Source organism: Orcinus orca, chromosome 17 (genome assembly GCF_937001465.1).
Source record: "Orcinus orca chromosome 17, mOrcOrc1.1, whole genome shotgun sequence".
Taxonomy (NCBI): Eukaryota; Metazoa; Chordata; class Mammalia; order Artiodactyla; family Delphinidae; genus Orcinus; species Orcinus orca.
In genome coordinates, this window is record NC_064575.1 from 35,457,073 (window position 1) to 35,479,047 (window position 21,975).

Below are 21,975 nucleotides of genomic sequence, written 5' to 3' on the forward strand. Positions count from 1 at the left end.
CCGAAGATCTGTTCATTAATTTATGAACACATTTCTTCATCCAGTCAAGAAAAGTGATTGATCACTTACCAAATTTCAGGCAGCATTCTTCAGTATGATTTATAGGCATGTTCAGGAAACACAGCAGTGATTAACACAGATGAATACAGTCTCTCTTGAGCTGAGGGGGGAGACAAAAGTAAATAAGCAAATATAAAATCATAAGTATAGGGCTTCCCTGGTGGCGCACTGGTTGAAAGTCCCCCTGCCGATGCAGGGGACACGGGTTCGTGCCCCAGTCCGGGAAGATGCCACATGCCGCGGAGCGGCTGGGCCCGTGAGCCATGGCCGCTGAGCCTGCACGTCCAGAGCCTGTGCTCCGCATTGGGAGAGGCCACAACAGTCAGAGGCCCGCGTACCGCCAAAAAAAAAAAAGCTATGAAAACAAAACCTATGGATGGAGACCTACATGAAAGATGGAAGCATATAATAATGGCCAGAGTACATTACTGTGGCAGAAGCAGCAGCCCTTAAGGAGGACAACTTTATAAATTACAAATTGGATTTAAATAGACAGGGAATTGAAAGTGGAGACATTATTTTCTGCAGAAGATGATGGACAGGGGAGAACAAAGAAAATAAAACTGAGATTGTTAGCAAAATACAATGCTAAGCATATAAGTTAGGACTGAGTCCTTAACTTTCATTTTTACTAATGAGTGGGTGAGTATAGATTACTGACTACACAGAACCAAACCTGGGAACACATTTTATATTTATGATCTTTGTGCCTAAAACTAGATTCTCCTGCAATTTAATATGACACTAGGACAATGACTCGCCAAGTTTTAGATTAATCACTCTTACACAAAGATTTTTCATTCATATAATCTCAAACAAATACTGCGTCACCAATTAAGTTCCAGATCCTATACACTCTGGCTGAAGATATAAATATCTTGCAAGCCCAGCGTCACTTTCCTCTTTCTCTGGTAACAAATCACACTTTCTATTATGACAATGGCCCCAGTTATCGGCCCAGGAATAAACACTTGACTCAGGAAGAGCCAATTAAAGCCCTCCTTTAGAGTTGATCGAGAGCTTTAAGGTTAGAGTATTTCCATATTACGAAATTTTTGTAAAACAAAATTATTTCAAAATCTACTAATTATTCTTTAAGTTCTAGAAACTGCATTCTGTGACTAAGAGGACAATTTATTTGCCGTCGTTTCTGCTCTGCCCACTTTATGTTTCTGTTACTGTGAGATAAAGGCGGTGGGGAATGGCAAACCAATTCTGATTCATTCAACACATGAGTGCTTCTTAGGTACAAAACACCATTCTGAACATTGTCCGAGGTAAAAAGATAAATAATACCTAGCCCCTTATAATACCTAGCCCCTTACCCTCAAGTTACCTCCACGTGTATTTTATGTATGTATACCCATACAATTAAGAAGTCTTTGGATGTTTTATCTTTAAGAATAATTCAGAAAATGGATTACTTGAATATCATAAACATTTAGGGTTTAACAGATTTGTTACTTATAGACGTTGTATCATGGATTTAAAAGACCATAGCAAGCGGGCAGCGGCGGGCGGAGCGACCGAGGGGCGGCGAGGGCTGGGCAGCGGGTGCGGGGTTCCGTGCTTCCTCGCGGTGGAGGGCTGGGGTTTGCCGGGGACGCCGGGTTGCTCCGCGTTGCCAGGTTACCGAGCGCGTGCCCCGCGCCCGCTCTTCCGCCCGGGCCGCCCTCGGCGCCGCCTGAGCCGCGGTGCGGGCTGCGCGGGGCGCCGGTTCCGCGGAAGCCTGGGTCGGGCGCTGCGTGCGGGACTCTCGTCGCTCGTGGACGGGGCGCGAGCGCGCGGGGGACGTAGGGCGCCGACCTGGGCCTTCCCGGCGCTCCGGCTCCGCTCAGGGCGCCCGCTCAGGGGCCTCCGGCGCGAGGCCCCCTTCGTGGTCAAGATGGCGGCGCCCAGGCGGGCCGCGCCGAGGTGAGCCGGAGCCGGGCCCGGAGAGGGGCGAGTGTGCCACGCCCAGGACTTGGACCCCGGGCTGGTCTCCCGTCTCCCGGGGAGCGGCGGGTAAGTGGGTGCGGCCGCGCGTAAGTCCCTGTCGTGGGGTGGTCAGCTCTCCGTGCGTACGCAGACTTCTGTCGTCTGATAGTCAGATCTGGGGTGGCCCAGGTTGGAGGCGAGGGTGCTTGATTGGGGAAACCTGAGGGGTTTAAGGACTCTATTGGGATCGTTTCAGACCCCAGCAAGAAGCTGAGCAAGTTTCCTCCTGACTCTCTTCCCGGCTAAGTTTTCTCCCTTCTCTGAAGGCGCCAGCTTTTCTGAATCACCTTGTTCCCCGGGGGGATACAGTTGGTGGTTCTGACCGTGGAACGTAGGACCCGGCGCGGGGAAGCCTGAGCTGGTTCTAGTTACTTTGTTTGCAAAGCACTTGTCTTGTCTTTGGAATCTTTGTGTATGTAACCAACGTTGGGAAGAGCCAGCGTTTTCTCCTCGAAAACACTGCGAGGGGTAACTTTATACGTAAGAAACAAGTGGGCGTTCACATCCATCTCTTTTCCAACCACTGAGTTTTGGTTGTGTTTCCTTTCTTTAAGTTTGTCTTGTTCTGAAGTGATAACAAAACAAAAACAAAAACAAAAAAAAAGCCATAGCCAATTACACAAAGTATACTCTAGTCTCAGTCCTGCCATTAATTAGCTTAAGTCATTTAATTTTTCTAGGCCTCATTTTTCTCATGTGATGTTTTTTCTTTGGAAAAGTATAGTTTCTGGAAGTCTCTAATCTCTGTGTCATAGTTCAGCTTGGAGAAAACCTGTTCTTATCCGAACTCCATGACATTGTATTTCCAGCTCCAACTTTGGACTTTGAGTGAGTTGGGGGCAACTTTTTAAGGATATTTTCACACAGCTTTTTTAGTTAATATCGGTCTAGCTGACTTGTCATACTCAGACTTTCTCCCATATTCTTTTACCAGTGTGTTCCTTAGTCATATATAGAAAGACTGTTGTGGGAAAAATGACCTCCTGGGTCAGCTTACTGCATGGTCATCGACACAGGGCAGGGAGTAAGATTCTGTGGATTTTACAGAAGCAGATACAGGTTTCATTATCCATGTCCTCTCCCCTTTCATCTTACAAAAACAGCAGGCTTTTCTTGGAGAACTGCCAGATAATGCCATCCTGCCTCCTCACGGGCCCCGGGGATGAGTCGCCCAGGGACTGAACTCCAGTAAAGCAGGTGATTGGCTCATGGGTAGGCATCTGACCTCGGCTAAGTCTATCAGACTGCTCCCCAGGACTTTTGTCTCAGAGCAAAATGGAAGAATTGTCTTTTCTCTCTGGAATTTCTAAGCTGGGGAGATATGACTCTGGGACTCCCAGTGACCATCCAGCACAAGGAGAGACTTTCTGTAAAATAAAGTCTTGCAGAGGTAAGCAGGGCTGAGCAATGGAGAGAGAGCTGGAACCCTGCTGATGCTCTGGAACGTCCGGATCCAACTGTATCTGAATATGGCTGCATCCCTGAATTTCTAGTACTTGTTTGTTGAGGTTGTTGTTGTTGTTTGGTTTTTGTTTTTAAATTTCCTTTGACTATTTTGAATTTGTTTTCAGCCATGTGCATTTGAAAGCATCATAGGTAAAAGAGCTAATTTCCTACATTAATGTCAGGTTTGCTTCCTTAAGTGAAAAATCATATCCGCTATTTTCTTTAAATAAAATCCTTCTAGCTCAGGTTTGAGATATTCAAAACTCTGCCTCCTACCCCCCTCTTTTCCAACATTTACTATATCACCTTGAAGCATTTGTGACCACATCTTTCCCATCTAGACGCAGTTGAGAGAGAGAGAGCAAAGACTTCTGATATAAACTGCAACCTATACGCCTCCTACCTGGAAGCTTTAGAACATACTTGATTCTTGTCATTAAAGCAAATCTTTTGTTGTTGTCTCCAGGGCACAGAAGCATTTTCATGGCATAATGGAGTACAAAGTACATTAAGCCTAACTCTACTTCTCATCCTCTTTTACTTTAAATAGGCAGAAAAGAACAATCTCAAACACATTTTCCCAACAAATAAAATACATATACGATTATGTTTAGAAGACGTTTATGCAACATATAGTTAGACTGATGAATTAATGGACCTTTCGCCAATTGGCACAGTAAATATATATGTTCAATGTGCTCAATTAAAAAGAAGACAATAACATATTTTTACAGGTTAATTATCTGAGAAGAGTATTGTGCCAGCACACTTGATACTACAGTATTTCATGTTTGACAGGTAATCTTCTTTCAATTATATTTACTGCTAAATGTTTCTTGGATCAAGCTATTAAATTATAAGGTCAAAAGTAAAATGATATGAAATTACAATGATAAAGGGACACATATCCCACTTTATGAGAATAGAAGTTCTAATTTCTTTTCAGTACTACTAGTAGTGACCACAGAACTAATTTGAGCCCTTACTATGAGCCACTGTGCCCATATACATTTAGTTCTTATAGTAGTTCTGCAAAGGGCATATAATAATCCACAGTGTAAAGCTGAAGAAAGTGATTCTCATAGCTGAAAGTCACATAGCTGGTGAGTGGCAAAGTCTAGATTCAAACTTAGAGTCGTCTGACAATGCCCAGGTTGTTGACCACTATGTACACTGCTCAATTGTTGCACCAATAAAGAAGTGCTTGAAACAATTATAGATTTGCCTAACCTGAAACTGCAGTGATTCAAAGACATCAAAGTTGCCAGTTGCTTAACCACATCTACTTACAGTAAGAAATTACATTTTATTTCATTTCTAAAACAAGATTAATTCTGCAGGCCCATCGAAACTTGAGCACACAAATCCTACCTCCAAATGAAAGATGCTTGTTTTCCATTATTCAACAGATGGCCCTGTACAGAGGCAATAAATATATAGTCGAATTTTCATTCAAATAAATGAGAAGAGAGGTTTCTTCTTGTGCTGATTCAGTGCCCATCATTATGGATTATGATGGCTCTTCCCAAACTTTACTTCATTCACTCTTTCTACAAAACTCCAGTAATGGAATCCATCATTCAGATATATGTGCAAAGCGAAAGGACTGTATTAATACAGTTGCTGAAAGTCAAGTTGATAGAGCACAGGAAATACATCCTAATAAATGCAACATTAATGTTTGTGTGGGCCTTGGAGTGAGGGGTAGAAGAATTTTCAGTTTAATGGAATATTTTGCCTCTTGCTATGAAAGTGTGGCTTAATAGTCTTGTAATTGGTCATTTACAGAATCCTCCATCTCTGGGTTTCATGCTTTCTTTACTCTGCAGCTGTTGATTCCTTCTCTTGTTCTGGATGGAAGATAGCAACGAAGCCACTTCAAAGGGCTCAGCCTGCCTTTTTGTGTTATTGTTTAGATGGAGATATTTCCATTTATTAAAGCAGACTATTTAAACATTTTTATCATGTTTCAAACTTGACTGTGTTCTGAAGGTATGAGCACAGGCAGACATAATGGGGGATGTTTTCCAGGAGAGAACATACCCTTATCAAAGGAATTATCAGAATTTTCATGTATGGATTGAGAATCAAATTCTGGAGTTAGACCTGAATTTAAATTCATACTCACAACTTATTACCAGTCTCATCTTGATCAAATGGTTACCACACTTCTCATCAATTTCCTTATCTTTGAAAGCGGAATAAGAGAAGTATGCCTGGTGGAGTTACACATAAAGCTCATCTGATAGAATATTCATAAGGATTTTGCACAAAATATACATGGAAATATTTTAGCACCGAGTTTAGCATGCGATTCGTCTTCAATACATTTAAGAGCTATTATTTTATTATTATTATGCTATCATTAAATATCACTATTACTTAAATGTCATTATTGCTAACATTGCTGTAAAACTACCGCAATAACGCATGATGAATTCCCCTCTTCTGTTTCCTTTGTTTAAATGGAAAATATATATATAAATCTAGACAGAGAAGACTTTAGTGATCCTATTCAGTGGAGTGGGAATTTCCATGGCACTGATTAAAACAAATCCTAAATTGCATGGACTTAAGGTAGCAGAGAGGGGCTTCCCTGGTGGCGCAGTGGTTGAGAGTTCGTGACCCGATCCGGGAAGATCCCACATGCCGCGGAGCGGCTGGGCCTGTGAGCCATGGCTGCTGAGCCTGCGCGTCTGGAGCCTGTGCTTCGCAACGGGAGAGGCTGCAACAGTGAGAAGCCCGCGTACCGCAAAGAAGAAAAAAAAAAAAAAAGATAGCAGAGAGGCTAAGAGATTTGAAGTTAGACATCCTCAAGTGTGAATTCTACTGTGACCCTCTTCTAGCTCTAGAACCTTGAGGAAGTTACTTAAACTTTCTGAGCTTTACTACTAGTTTCCTCATCTGTATCTTTTTCAGGACTATTTATCAAGCATCTTCCTGTTCTCTATGCTTGGACGTATCAATGAATAAATGAGACAAGAGCCTTTGCCTGCGTGCTCCTTCTTGCATGCTTTCTCCCTCCTTACACTCTCGTGTGGAAACGGATGTTATAAATAAATTCTATGCTTTGTCACAGGTTGATGGGCGCTACGGGATAAGGAAAAGGATGTGAAGCTCACTGAAGAGGCTTGGGTTGGGAGTGCTGGAGGAGTGTACAGGTAGGTTCTGATTTTAAATAGGGTAGTCAGGGTGGATTTTATAAGTTGACATTTGAGCAAAGACTTGAAGTGAGGGAGTTGTTAGAATGTATGATGGGGAGACCACTCCCTGGGAGCAAGAATAACCAGTCCCAAAACTCTAAGGCAGAAATATGCCGGGCAGCTTGGAGGAATATCAAGGAGGCCACCCTGGCTGACTTAGTCAGTGGGGAGGAAGAGACAGCAGGAGGGCTGGAGGTCGGATATGTGATGGGATGGATTGGGTAAGTCCTAGGAGGCCATCACATGCATTGTGTCTTTCACTCTAAATGTAGGCAGCCAGGGGCAGGATTTTAGCCGAGGTGTGGCATGAACTGTCTCTTGTTTGAAAAGCATAACTGTATCTGTGGTCTTGAGGATGTGGGGAGAGAGTGGAGTCAGGGAGAATCTCAGGAGGTGACTACAGGATCCTCGAGGTCTATGTTGGTGGCCTGCACCAGGCTGCTAGCGGCTGGTAATTCTCAGAAGTGGCACATTGGGAAGGTTGTGACAGCATTTCGTGGTAGATTGAATGCAAGAATGGAAAGGAAGAGGGGGTCAAGGGTGAATTCGAGATTTAGGGCCTGGGGAACTGGAAAGGTGTGGTTACTGTCACCTAAGATGGAAAAAGTTTGGGGTAGAGCATGTTTGGGGGATTAAAGACCAGTTTTGGAGGTATAAGATTTGAGATGTTTTCGTGACATCCAAGTAGAGATGCTGAGTACACAGTTGGATACACAAGTCTGCAGTTCTGAAGAAAGGTCTAAACTAGAGATACACTTTAATACAATAGAGATATTAAGAATAATTACATGGAAGCGCTATTTTAAAGGTAAAATGAAGTAATGCAATTAGCATTCTGTCTTCTCAAAACATTTAATAACTGTTAGCTAAAATAATTACCTGAAATGAAAAAATGCCTGTAGTTTGTTTTGTTGTTTGCAGTAAAAGTGAATAAAATGTCACAATTATTTTAATAGTATTTGTGACACAGTAGTTTTAGTTAAGACACCATGACTACAAACATTTACACTAAACCTTTCAGTCTCCTGCTTTTCACTCTGATAGGGTACTTGGAACCATATTTTGTAAGGTTTAAGTTAGTTGTCATAGGGTACCTCTTTAATTAGAAGTAATTCTGAACTGTCTAGTTCCATGCAGTTTTATATACATATATGTATAATTATTATTTTATGATTTATCAAACTCAGTTGAAAATTTGCATCACTGATATACATTAGAATTTAAGCATTTACCCAGGTACTCAAGGAAAAAAATGTACTTGTCTTGTAATTTCCATAGGGGTACTTGCTTTCACATCTCCCCTTCACTTTGCAATTGCAAACATGGCAGGGGAAATATTATCTTACTGGTCTTTGAGTTCTCCTTAGCTATCTGCAAGTCCTTAAACAGCCTTTGTGGCTTAACCAAAATTCTCTTCCATCTTCATTCCGCTAACAGATATTGGTCTAAGCATGTACTTATACTAAAAAATGCATGACCACGTTGTCTCTACACATCTATAATTTTATGTTAACACTATCATTATGTAAGCTATACTTGAATTGTAATTATAACAGATTTTATGTCAACACACATCCATTTCTAGTGTTCATCTGGTGTTCAAGGAGAGAGCAGCATGTCGTAAATTTTATCAAAATATAACATCTGAAGACTAGAACAGAGGGTAATTGTGTAATTCTGTATTCACTCTAATTAAGTTCAGTGGAGTTGGCATAATAGAATTTAGATGAAAAAAAAACGACATCGAGGTACCATGGCTCCCTCTCCTGACACACCCTTTTCGTATCCGAGAGCAGAGACTCAGCACCTTTCTGTACAGAAATGGAGACAGGAAGAGGCCAGAGGATGAATGACAGGCACGAATGAGGTGGAACTTTGAAGAGCAACATGGAAATGAAATACTTCTTTTGTATTTGGTAGGTGGGGAAAATGTACCAGCGTGTATGCCTACTGGGACCACGTTTTCCAGAACAGTTAAGCCCAGTGTCAACTATGCTGTCCCACCTTCCTCGTAAGTAGGAACATACTGTTACTTGAATCTTTGCTTCCTGTTTCTTGATAGCTGGTTGAGAAGATTATCACAGGAACTGCATCTTGTTAGCAAATACAGTGTTTTGAAATGATTGACACTCACTGAAGAGTGGCAACTCCAAGCTTGCTCTCTCTTGATCTTGGACTATTTAAGTCTGGAGTGCAGGAGTGGGTTATGGGGAAAGACCATTGGAATTCTTATGTCTTCAGCATAATGGTTATAGCATAATGGTTAGGAGTGTAGGTGCTGGTTCAAATCTCTGCTTTCCACTTTCTAACCATATGAGCTTGGGTAATTTACCTGATTACCTGAACCTCAATACTCCTGCCTATAAAATGATGTTAATAATATTTCATCCCCATAGACTTGTTTTCAGTGTTAAAATGAAGCACTTAATACAATGCCTAGAGCATAGTAAAGTCTATTATTATTACTATTACTACTACTACTACTATTATTATTATTACTATCACGATGCCAGGTGCTGTTTTTCGTATGTGCCTTATTCCATTATCTTCTGCCCTGTCCCCCCATTTCTGTCTTGTTTCTGTACAAGGGTAGGTTTGTCACAGAGCATTTTCTTTCCGTAGTGTCTGACTCTTACTCATCAAGGTGACTGGTCCACGACCCGGCATTCATTGCTGCTCGTTGAAGCAACCCATTTTGAGAAGGGGAGTTGGATATTGATGTCAAGTTGGGTCAAGGAGAGAGAATTTTCTCTGTTCTGCACTCAGAGAGCTAAGTGAAATATTCAGGCCTCAGAAGGAGAATCAGGCAAAGGGCAACATGCTTAATTTCATACCTTAGTGATTAAGAACAAGTCAGACAGGCTGGATTTGAACTCATTTCCGTCATGTACTGACAAGGGGATCTTAGGTGCTTTTGTAACCCGTCTGAGGCTCAGTCAACATCTGAAAGAGATGAATAACATTATCAGGACCTAGCGTATAGCCTCGTTGTAATAAGTGAGTAAATCCTTTTAAAACGTTCAGCACGTTGTTTGGCATATAAACACTTAATAAAATTTAGCTTCTTTGACTACTACCGCTGCTAATATTATTAAGTAGCTGAGCAGATCCGAGGCCTATTTTTTTCTTAGATTGCACATAATCATTTGGACAACCAGCTCACGTTGATCAACCGTTGCTTATATATAAACCCCCATGAACCCAAAGGTGCTTTAACTCTCTCCCAGTCAGAGCCTGTTCTGGGGGCAGAAGCAACACCGGCACTACCCCTGTCACCTTTGCCTTTATTGTCACTACACTCGCCTGCCGTACTGAGCACTTTCTGTTTGCCAGGCACCAAATTTAGCCCTGCGTATGCACTGTATCATATAGTTCTCACACTCAGGTGGGAGACATTATCATCATCCCCAATTTTCAGATAAAGACGCCAAGGTGTTGGAAAGGTAAGAAACTTGACCCACAGCAAGAGATGGAGCCGGAGTATTTAAACCCTTCTCTCTGACCTCAAGAACCCTTACATATTAGCATACTACTACATCCTGGTAAGAAAATCTGCTTCCAGCCACTCTGGTGAGAGTAGAAATGATTCTCAGTCCCCACATTCCTCTATTGCCCATGCCACCCTAGCCTCAGGACTAGGGGGGAAAGGAAGTGATCTCTTCAAAGAGCAGCCAAAGGGAACCTACTCCCTTCTGCCTTTTCGTAATCAACTAACCAATATTTTATTTCCTTCTTAAGAGTCCCCACATGTTCCTTTTGGTACTTAGCTTGGCCTTTTAGAATTCTGACATTCTGTACATGACTCATCCACTGTATTTCATGTTAATTTATTGAGGTCAAGTATAGGGTCTTACTCATCCTGAAGTCCAGTTATCCCCTGTCACATCTAACTCTGTTCTTTTCTTCTCGTAGGACATCTGCAGATATTTATTTGAATTTTGTTGAATTGTTCTCATCAGTAGTACATTAAAAGTTATACAGAAAGTGCTTTCTTGTAAGGAAAACCATCTAAATAGATTTCTAGCTCTTTACTTTTTATAGCACTATTGTAGAGATTATAGATCTCCAGGTAATATTTTTTAGATTGAGTTCTTCATATCATCTTATTTTCACGTATAATGATAAATCTGAATTTTCTCTATCAAAGCTCTGAGACTTCACTGGCTTGTAACTTAGCTTGTTGATTATGTGTGGTTGACTTTTCCATTTACAATGATATTTGACCCTGGTAAGGAAGGGGCTGGGTGGGAAGGTACATCTTAGGGCCATCAGTTGGTTTTGTAGAGAACAAACATAAAGATCTAAAGTCTCATCATATTTCTGCAGAACTCATGAATCATTTTATTATAATTCCATTCATTCAGGGAGTATAAAACCATTTTCAAATTGTTATTCCTAATTTGTTCATCTTCTCTTCCTTAGTCTTAGTGAGAAGAGAGCAGGCTGAATGGAAGAAAGTCATTATGACCACTGGGGCCACTAAGGTAGGCATCAGTCCCAGAGTTTTGTTTTCATCTCTCCGCTATTAATATGGGGTAATGTCTTGAGTGCTTACTTGGGGCAAATTACTTAGCCGACCATGGCAAATGGATTGTGTCATTTCATCCCCTGATAGTCATACAATTAATGTATGTATTATTATGATATCCCATAATGCATACATGGAACAGAGCCTCAGAAGTAGTTATTTGCTCACCAAAATATGGTAGATGTGGAATCTGGACTCAGGTCTGATAGACTCCTAAATCACTCCTAGTGATTTTTACCACTAAATTAAAGTTGTATACCTCTGGAGAGTAGATAGTTTCTAAAATTTCCTCAGCTCTAACGTTTTATAATTAAATTTTTGTCTGATGGCAAGCTTAACAGTTAAGATGGGTAGGAAGGAATGCCAGCCTGTTGAATGGAATTTCCCTGAAATGAGCCAGTTCACTCATTCATTCACTCAGCATGTATTGAATGTTTGCTCTGTGCAAAGGCATTTTAGGCATCACAGTGGAGTGAGCGCCCCTTCCATAGACTCTCCTGCAGCACTCAGAGAAGTCTTGGACTGGTTTGCCTGTTATGGAATGGGGCTTGGTGATAGAAGCCTGGTTTGTCCTCCACTGATAGAACTAAGACATACTCATATGAGTTTATAGGCATCTTGAAGCCGTGGGATAGTAACACACATGAATCTTACCGTTTTTGCCTGGGATTAATGATATAAAGGCTTTGGATTTGGGTATGGAAAATGGGTGCAATTATGGGTGTGTTGGTTCTACATATATATGGACATCACGTGTCATCAGCCTGCAGCTACCTGCCATTCCTCACTACTCCTTCTTTTCACAAACCAAACAAGTACCTTCTTATCTCTCCTGTGGATAAGCTCTTGACAGTGGCACTAGGGCCTCCCTCAATAAGTACATCATTGGCTAAACCAGTGGTTTCTCAGATATGCTCATTGAACAACCCTTAAGGTGGATTGACGTTCCACTGCCAAGAATAGAATATGGTGTTCTTTAGAAATCGGGGGGAAAAGATAGGCCACCAGATGTACTTTCTTTAATTTAAATTGTTTATATATATGAACAATTGTCATATATGTGTATGTATACTTGTTCATATAATATGAATGATTTAAAATTGAAGAGATAGATATATACACACACATATATATATATGTATATTTAAATTTTGGCTTCTGTTAGCAAGTAGTAAATTAAATTATTAGCAGATCCATACTGCAGGGAAATAACCAATCAGATTTCATTCAATAGCTTGCTTTTTTGTAGATTTATGGTTGTGATTTTATATCTGCAGGTATGTTTGCTGAAGAAAATATTTCTGCCACTTTACACAAAATTAAATTCATTTAATACCAATGCGGCATGTCTCAAATGTCTTAATACAGTTTTATTCTTGAATCGCATCAGAAGTATGAAATTAGAAACATACCCCAAAATCATTTGAAGATATAATTACTTTCATTTCCGTTATACTTTTGAGACTTTTGAAAAACAAGTATTTAGTTGTACTTATCTGTTTCTGTCTCTCTAAGGATAGCAAACACTGAAACACAATTCTTTTTAAAAGTCAGTATTGAAAATATATTGTCCAAGATGATCAAAACTAAGGAAGTGGCAAAGAAATTCAAAAATTTAAACTTTCAAAGGGTGCTTTTTTTGTGAATGTGTAGTACTTGTTCTTCTGAAGGAATTAATCTTTTTAAAAATTTAATTAACTTATTTTTTATTGAAGTATACTTGGTTTACAGCGTTGTATTAATTACTGCTGTACATCAAGGTGACTCTGTTATACATATGTATATACATTCTTTTTCATATTCTTTTCCATTATGGTTTATCACAGGATATTGAATATAGTTCCCTGTGCTATATAGTAGGACGTTGTTGTTTAGCCAATCTATATATACCAGTTTGCATCTGCTAATCCCAAACTCCCAGTTCATCCCTCTCCCACCTGCTTCCCCCTTGGCAGCCACCAGTCTATTCTCTATGTCTCTGATTCTGTTTCTGTTTCACATATAGGTTCATTTGTGTCATATTTTAGATCCCACATATAAGTGGTATCATGGTACCTGTCTTTCTCTTTCTGACTTACTTTGCTTAGTATGATAATCTCTAGTTGCATCCATGTTGCTGCTGCAAATGGCATTATTTCATTCTTTTTTTTAATGGCTGAGTAGTATTTCATTGTATATATGTACCACATCGTCTTTATCCATTCATCTGTTGATGGACATTTAGGTTGTTTCCATGTCTTGGCTGTTGTGAATATTGCTGCTGTGAAGATCAGGGTGAATGTGTCTTTTTGAATTATAGTTTGGTCTGGATATACGCCCAGGAGTGGGATTGCTGGATCATATGGTAGGTCTATTTTTAGTTTTCAGAGGAACCTCCATACTGTTTTCCACAGTGGCTGCACCAACTTACATTCCCACCAACAGTGTTGTAGGAGGGTTCCCTTTTCTCCACACCCTCTCCAGCATATGTTATTTGTAGACTTTTTAATGATGGCCATTCTGACTGGTGTGAGGTGGTACCTCATGGTAGTTTTGATTTGCATTTCTTTAATAATTGGCAGTGTTGAGCATCTTTTCATGTGCCTATTGGCCATCTGTATTTCTTCTTTGGAGAAATGTCTCTTTAAGTCTTCTGCCTATTTTTTTTGATTGGGTTGTTTGCTTTTATTGTCATCAAGTTGTATGAGCTGTTTGTATATTTTGGAAATTAAGCCCTTGCTGGTCGCATCATTTGCAAATATTTTCTCCCATTCTGTAGGTTGTCTTTTCATTTTGTTTACGGTTTCCTTTGCTGTGCAAAAGCTTGTAAGTTTGATTCGGTCCCCTTTGTTTATTTTCATTTTTATTTCTATTGTCTTGGGAGACTGACCTAAGAAAACATTGGTATGATTTATGTCAGAGAATATTTTGCCTGTGTTCTCTTCTAGAAGTTTTATGGTGTCATGTCTTATGTTTAAGTCTTTAAGACATTTTGAGTTTATTTTCGTGTATGGTGAAAGGATGTGTTCTAACTTCACTGGTTTATATAAGGCTATCCAACTTTACCAACACCACTTGCGGAAGAGACTGTCTCTTTCCCATTATATATTCTTGCCTCCTTTGTCAAAGATTAATTGTCAAAGATTAACTGAGGTGTGTGGGTTTATTTCTGGGCTCTGTATTCTGTTCCATTGATCCATATGTCTGTTTTTGTGCCAATACCACGCTGTTTTGATTACTGTGACTTTGGAGTACTGTCTGAGTTTGGGGTGGCTATGCCGCCAACGTTGTTCTTTTTCTTCAGGATTGCTTTGGCAATTCTGGGTCTTTTATGGTTCTGTATGAATTTTAGGATTATTTGTTCTAATTGCGTGAAAAATGTCATGGATAATTTGATAGGGATCGCATTAAATCTGTAGATTGCTTTGGGTAGTATGAGCATTTTAACAATGTTAATTCCTCCAACCCAAGAACATGAGATGTCTTTCCATTTCTTTGAATCATCTTCACTTTCCTTTATTAATGTTTTACAGTTCTCAGCGTATAAGTCTTTTGCCTTCTTGGTGAGGTTTATTCCTAAGTATTTTATTTTTGGGGTTGTGATTTTAAAAGGCATTGTTGTTTTACATTCCCTTTCCGATATTTCATTGTTGGTATAAAGAAATGCAACCAATTTCTGTATGTTAATCTTGTATTCTGCTACCTTGCTGAATTCGTTTATCAGTTGTAGTAGTTTTCATGTAGAGTCTTTAGGGTTTTCTCTATATAGTATCATAGCATCTGCATCTAATGACAATTTTACCTCTTCCTGAAGGAATTAATCTTGAAGTTCTACTAAGACTTTTGGGATACCTGTTTTAATGAGCCACTACTTCCTGCCTGAGATTGCACTATGCACCAGAGATTCTAGAATTAGCATAATAAAACTAATAATGCAAACAACAGCAACAAATCTTCACAAACCTTCCTTGCAAGGAAGTAAAGTCCACTGGAAAAACAGACAAGTGAAACACACATTCAAAATGGCAGTGATTCTCAAACATTTATGTGCTGAAAAATCATGACAAGCATGATAACCAGGGCAATTACTAGACCCCTTCTCCAGCTGGTCAGGTGTAAGGTCCTGTAACTCTATTTTTGGTGAATGCCTCCAGGAGAGTGTGAGACAGATGTTCTCAGTTGTCGTCAACCTTTAGTGTGCATCAGATTTGCCTGAGAATATTGTTAAAACACAGATTGCTGGGCTCCAGTGCCAGAGTTCTAACCAGTTCCCAGGTGTGGCTGATATTGCTGGCCCAGGGACCACATTTTGAGAACCACCTTTCAAAACTCTGCAGTATGCGGTTGTGTGTGTTGTGAATGCAGTATGCGGTTGTGTGTGTTGTGAATGAGACGGGCCCAGAGAACCAAAGGAGGGCAAAGGGACTCTGCCCTAAATTAGCCAAAGGTAACAATAGCAGCTACAATTGATTGACCCAAGAAAAAATTATAAGAACTTTACCTGCATTTGCTCATTTAATCCTTTCAGTAAGGTACATAGGTGCTACTTAGTGTTCCTCTTTTACAGGGGTGTCCAGAGAAGGTAACTACTTTGCCCACGTCCTAAACTGGTAAGTAACAGATTAAGAATTCAAGTCTAGGAAGTCTGATTCCAGAGCCCACACCTCTACCCTTTCTGCTTGTAGAGAGGAGTAAAGGGTTGTCAGTGAAGCCTTCCTGGGGGCCCTGGCCTCTGAGTGTAGATAGAAGGATGAGTGGACATAAAGATCATTATTTGTGTGTGGTGGGGGTAGGGGAGGAAGTATGAGGGCTTCCAGAAGAGCCCGCCCTCCCCATACATCTGCTGTAAGCAAGTCTGATGATCAGGAGTCCGGAACATGAGTATGACTATGGGATACTGAGAAGGGTTCTAGAACCCTGAGGTTAGAGTTCTGGATCAGTTAGTAGGTAACAGAAAGTGAATGAGTGATTTACCTTACTTTCCACGGGTAGCAGGAAGTTTGGAGATAGTCCCTCTAGCGTTAGTCCAGCTGCTGAAGGGCATCACCAGGGGACTGGGTTGCTTCGCTCTTCCAGCTTCCACATCTCTAGCACGTCCACATAGCTTCAAAGTGACCCCAGAATCTCCAATAGTGTTCCAACAATTTGGACAGGAAGAAAGAAAAGGAAAAAAAGAAAAGAAATTAAGTAAGAAAAAACAGGCAGTGTCTAACTCAGCAAATTTTTTACCACAGGTGGTCAGCAGACTTGCACTTAGATCTCATCAGCTCGGATTTTAAACTGGCCACCTTAGCCTTAAGGATAATGGGGTCTCCTAAACCAGGGCTCTGATAGTAAGGAATAAGGAGAGAGTGGTACTGATTAGCAGTGCCTGCTGTCCCAAACAAATATTATCCCCAAACTATTTTTTTATCCTATATTTTACTTTAAAGAATGGAGGGGAAATATTATGTATCTGTAAATAGCCTTTTAGAAAGGGTACAATTATATAGTTATACAACCCCCTGGAGGGCTCCTTTCTTCTAAAATCTCTTTAAAAACTGTTCAAGGTTAAGGACATTTTTATCTTAATTTAGTCACTTGCAGTCGATTATCTTGGAATGACATCCTCTCTCTGCACATGTTCTGTCAGGCTTTAGAAGATTCTAGAAGTGGACAGAGAAGTGTTATGGTACATGTATTTTCAATATGCATGTCTTTGAAATGAAATCCATTTAGGGACCAAAAGGCATTTCATGTCTTTGCTATACATTTTCACATATTTGCCTTTCCAGAATTCCTTTGAGCAAATCTGTTAGATGTAACCCATCCGTTTCTCCCGTCTGAATTCTTTATTGCTAAACATTCTTCAGTATGCTCTCACTCCCCTCTGTCAAAGGCGTTTCTCTGGGTCCTCACCCTTCTCATCTCATATGTGAATGCGTATCTTAAACTGAAGCAACAGTCTGCTATGACTTCTCCATAACTTGAAGAACCCGTCTTTGTGGGAAAAAAAGTAGACTTACTAACGTAAAAGGTAAAATGCGCGCAGTGTTTCTGAGAATTAAAAACTAAGATAAAAACATAAGCAATGGAAAAAACTTACAGTGGATCCTTTTCAAAGACTTTATTTTACAGAGAAGGCAACTGAGGTTTAAAGAAAATATGTGTTAGTTAAACACTAAATAATATACCTTAAACCTCAGTGGAGCAACACATGGACAGTTCATTTCTCACTCACTCAGGAGTGTAGTATGGACTTTGGTGGTCTGAGGGTCAGTTTTCTGCTCAGTTATTCAGGGACCCACCACCTTCATCAAGTGGCTCTACATTTGTCCTAAAAAGGAAGGGAGAGAGGAAGCTGCAAGCTACAATTATCAACTCGTTATCCTTCAGACATAAACTCTTCAAGTCACCTCTGGTCACATTCTTTGGGATAGAACCATACCCAGATGCAAGCGGAGATGGAGAATGTTGTTCCTATCTTGGTCCTAGTGATGCCTCTACAGGCTGGAGGAGCTAATTAAAGTGTAGTCAACAGCTCGTTATTTCTGCCACAATGATTGATTAGCCTAAGACTGGGGATTAATTATGTGTGTGTGTCACATATACATATAATACACACAAACATACATATGTGTGTGTATATATACATTTTTTAGCATGAGTTGACACATGGGGCTTCTGCCGTATCAAAAGAGTACAAACTGCCTCTTGTTGCTTTTTCTTAATTGAAGTTGGCTACTACTATCTATTTCCCTTCATTTTGCTACCTCCCCCCACCGCCTTTCAGTATTATATGAAAATTCTGAAAGAAATAATTTCAAAGTTTCCAGTGCTTTTAAAGGTAATAGAATACTCAGACCTTAACAATTTTCCTGTGTGAAACTTTTGCCAGACTAAAATAGTTAACTTATGAAAAGTAAATTTAGATTGATACAAAAGAGAAAATAAGCTGATTTTTTTTTTTTTACACAAATACCCTGAGCCAGGGTAGAAAATAAATGGAAAACTGGAGGAATTTAGATCCTTTTGTTGTAAATTTAAATATTTTTAATTGTAAAAATAATACAGGCTCATTGCAGAAACTCCAAAATTGAAAGGATTTAAAGAAAAAAGGAAAAATAACTCAAAATCCCATTTCTGATAAATCATCTCTGTAACATTTTTGAGGGTATCTTTTGAAACTTTTTTGTGACGGGGTGCATATAAATACAATGCAAGTATAAAATACCTTTAATTATTATATCAAACTACAAAAGAGTTCTATAACATTTTTATTTAGTAATATAAGTATGATTACTCATCACCTAATAAAAATCTGCAGCATCATTTTTAATGGTTGAACAGCATTCTATTATTTATTTAACCAGTCCCTACTGTTCAACATTTAGATTATTCCTGTTTGCTCTGCTAAACAATGAGACAAGCATCCTTGTTCATATGTCTTTGAGCATTTGTTTATTTCCTTAGAATAGACTTCCAGAACTTGAATGGCTGGTTGTCAGTTCTGGTACATGCTGACATATTGTCTTCCAGAAAGGTTACCGTGCTTTTTATTTCTACCAAGAATTTAACATCCAATGTCGTTTCTTACACACACTCATCAGTACCAGTATTATCAATAGCAATACCAGTATTATCAAGTTTTTTAAAACTTTGTCATTCTAGTCAGTAAAATATGACACCTGAATTATTTTATTTGTATTTCTTTGATTAATAATAGCAAGGTTGAACATATTTTCATATCTTTATTGGCTGTTAATACTTTTTAGTTTGTGACTTTATGGCATCCATTTTTCATCGATGTATAACAACCTTTTATATATCAATGTGTTTATTTTGTTGTTTGTTGTAAATGCAATTTTTTACTCTTCATTTATTAATTTTTATTTTGTGTGTTTTGAGCTTCTTTAATACTGTCAAGTCTATTCAAAAACCCTTTAATGAACACAACAAATGTGGAAAATCAGTCATTCTCCTGCATTTTGTAATCAATTTATTTCCTTTTGGGCAGTATGGAAATGTAGGTTCTTATTTCATCTTATGGTTGGAAAGAATCTATTCCCTCGGAAAAGGATTATAGTCTCCATGATGCAGTAATGGGAGATTTTATAGGGTAGGCAGGGTCTACAGAAGAAAAAACCCTAAATCACACTCCATTGGTGGTTGCCTTATTTATAAAAATGGCATTTGAGGTTGCGTGACTGCCATCAGGTAAGCAAAATTAATTTTTAGCATGAAGTACTCCTATCAGCAAGAACAGCCTAGGATAGGCTAGCAGTAAGAAGTGAGGGGTTATGGGATTGGGGCATAGCCTCTGTTTCCTCCAATGCAGCTGGAAATTTAAACTCTGGGGCTCCTGCTTGATCCAATCAGCCCAGCTAGTATGTGTTGCCAGGTAGGGTGAATAGACTCAGAAGTACAAGAGCTCATCCTTGGTCCCCTCTGGAAATGAGCAGAGAATACTGTGTCAAGCAGAGGTGATCAGTCCATGGTCTGGAGACTTGTATCTCCTCACATAGTCCTTAAAGTCAGGGTGAGACAAAATGCCAATACAAATTATATTGATGACAGTATCAATGAGGTGACATTGAGTCCTTTGACCCAACGTGTGTCTGCAGTGTGCCATCCATTAGTAAATGGGCAAAGCCATTTGACAGATCTGTCTGATACAATGAATGAATCTGACACTCATAGTTTGAAAAACTGAAACTGTATCCATTTGTCAAGAACAGTGGCTACTTGTTCTGCTTTATTCCCCCTGGTAGAACTAGGTAACGTTGCAGGCAGTAAGATGTTCCGGCATTTCACCCTGGAGTAGCCCCAAAACTGAAGAAGCTGTCTTATCAGTAGTTAGCTCCTTGTCACCAAGAATATTAAAGTAGATTTGTATGATTAGCAAATTAAAGAGACTGTAGTGCCTACCACTACTGTATTCACTAAGGCACCCAAGTTATTCTAAAGAAATCCTAATAATACATTAGGACCGTTTTGAATATTTTTATTTGATTAACCATAATCTTCTAGTTATAACATCCATCACCATTTTGACCACTGAAAGTTGGCCTTCTTTTCTTACAGCCTAGCCCTGTGGTCTTGGGCTAATCACTAACCTGCTTAGATACAATTTTCTTCTCTATATAATAGAAACAATATTATATGCTATGAAGGACTGCAGGAAGATGAGCTGTAATGTTTATCAAGTGCCTAGTAAGTAGCCTGGCCCATAATAAATACTTGGCTAATTGTAGATGTTAGTTTCATTTTTAGTTTTATTTCCAAACATTGCTCTTTACTTTTGGAACTCTAAAATTTGTTTTGAGAGTGGAGGACTTGTTGTTTGGATTCCTCCAATACTCTCTGTATATTCTGTACTTCTATCCCTACATCATTTATATTAATGGAATAAATGATCTTTGGTCTGGTGATTCCAAGGTGACGAGGAGCTAAGTGGAGGTTCACTATACACCTGGAAGTATGGATTTTCATGCCCAGTGCAAATGTGGGAAAGGCATTATTCCCACATTATAAAGGGGGTAAAGACCTCCAACTTGAGGAGACTCTGGGTTGAGAGATGAGAGATTTACAGGTACTGTGTTTATCCTACAGGGTACCACAGGGGCTTTTATGTTCTGTAGCAAGAATTTGCACCTTATACCCTTGTAGTTAGAAGTAAAACATACCACATAACATATCTAGTAAGCATTAGAGTTAGAATAAATACCATTTATTTAACGTTTCCTTTGTGTTAAGCATTTTACAGTTACAACATATGGATGGATACTATATTGTAATGGTTAAGAGTGTAGTTTTTTGAGCTAGATAATCCTGGATTGGAATCTCATCTTTATTACCTCTTTTTTCCCTGTTTTATCGAGGTATAATTGACAAAATTGTAAGATAGTCAAAGAGTATATCATGATGATTTGATATACATATGCATTGCAGAAGGATCCTTCCCATCACGTTAATTAATACATCTAACAGCTCATGACACTTTTTCCTTTTTTTCTTGTTTTGGTGAGAACACTTAAGTTCTATTCTCTCAGAAAATGTTAGTTATACAATACAGTGTTATTGACTGTAGTAACTATGTTATACAGTAGATCCTCAGACCTTATTCATCCTGCAGCTGAAAGTTTGTACCCTTTTACCAGTCTTCCCCTCTTTTCCCCACCCACACCCCAGCCCCTGGCAACCAGTTTTCTACTCTGTTTCTATGAGTGTGGCTTTTTTTCTTTTTAGATTCCATATATAAATGATATCATTCGTATTTATCCTGTCTGGCTTATTTCATCAGCATAATGCACTCCTGTTTCATCTATATTGTCACAAATGAAAGGATCTCCTTCATTTTTTTAAGGCTGAATAATATTCCATTACCTCTTAAATGAGTGACTTTTGGTACATTGTTTACACTTTCTAAGCCTCAGGGTTTCTTTTCTTCTGTAAAAAAAAAAAATATATATATATATATATACACACTAACACATTATTTTCTGATATGTGGAATGTTTGTTGAATCAACAAATAATTAGTTGAGATCATAAATGTGACACTTAGCACTATATTAACATTTATTAATACTGTCCCTGTTAATTTCTACAATAAATTTTATAATAAGTAACAATAATAATAGTACTACTACTAGTTTTAGAAAATGCATAGGATGTGCCAGGCATCATGTACTGTACTACCCTCCTTCATATGTACCACAAGTTACATGTGGATATCATCTTCCACGTTGTTTCCTTTAGAGAAAATTGAAGCTCAGCAAGATTGAGTAGCTTGCTCCAGATG

General features: G+C 39.2%; 1 long non-coding RNA gene across 1 annotated transcript; it reads left to right on the top strand.

The window, feature by feature from the left end:
- Positions 1–19,059: 19,059 nt before the first annotated feature.
- LOC125961852 (uncharacterized) lies at positions 19,060–21,450 on the top strand. Its single transcript, XR_007472928.1, has 2 exons — positions 19,060–19,389; positions 20,257–21,450. It is a non-coding gene; the product is annotated as an uncharacterized LOC125961852 (long non-coding RNA).
- The last annotated feature ends 525 nt before the right edge of the window (positions 21,451–21,975 follow it).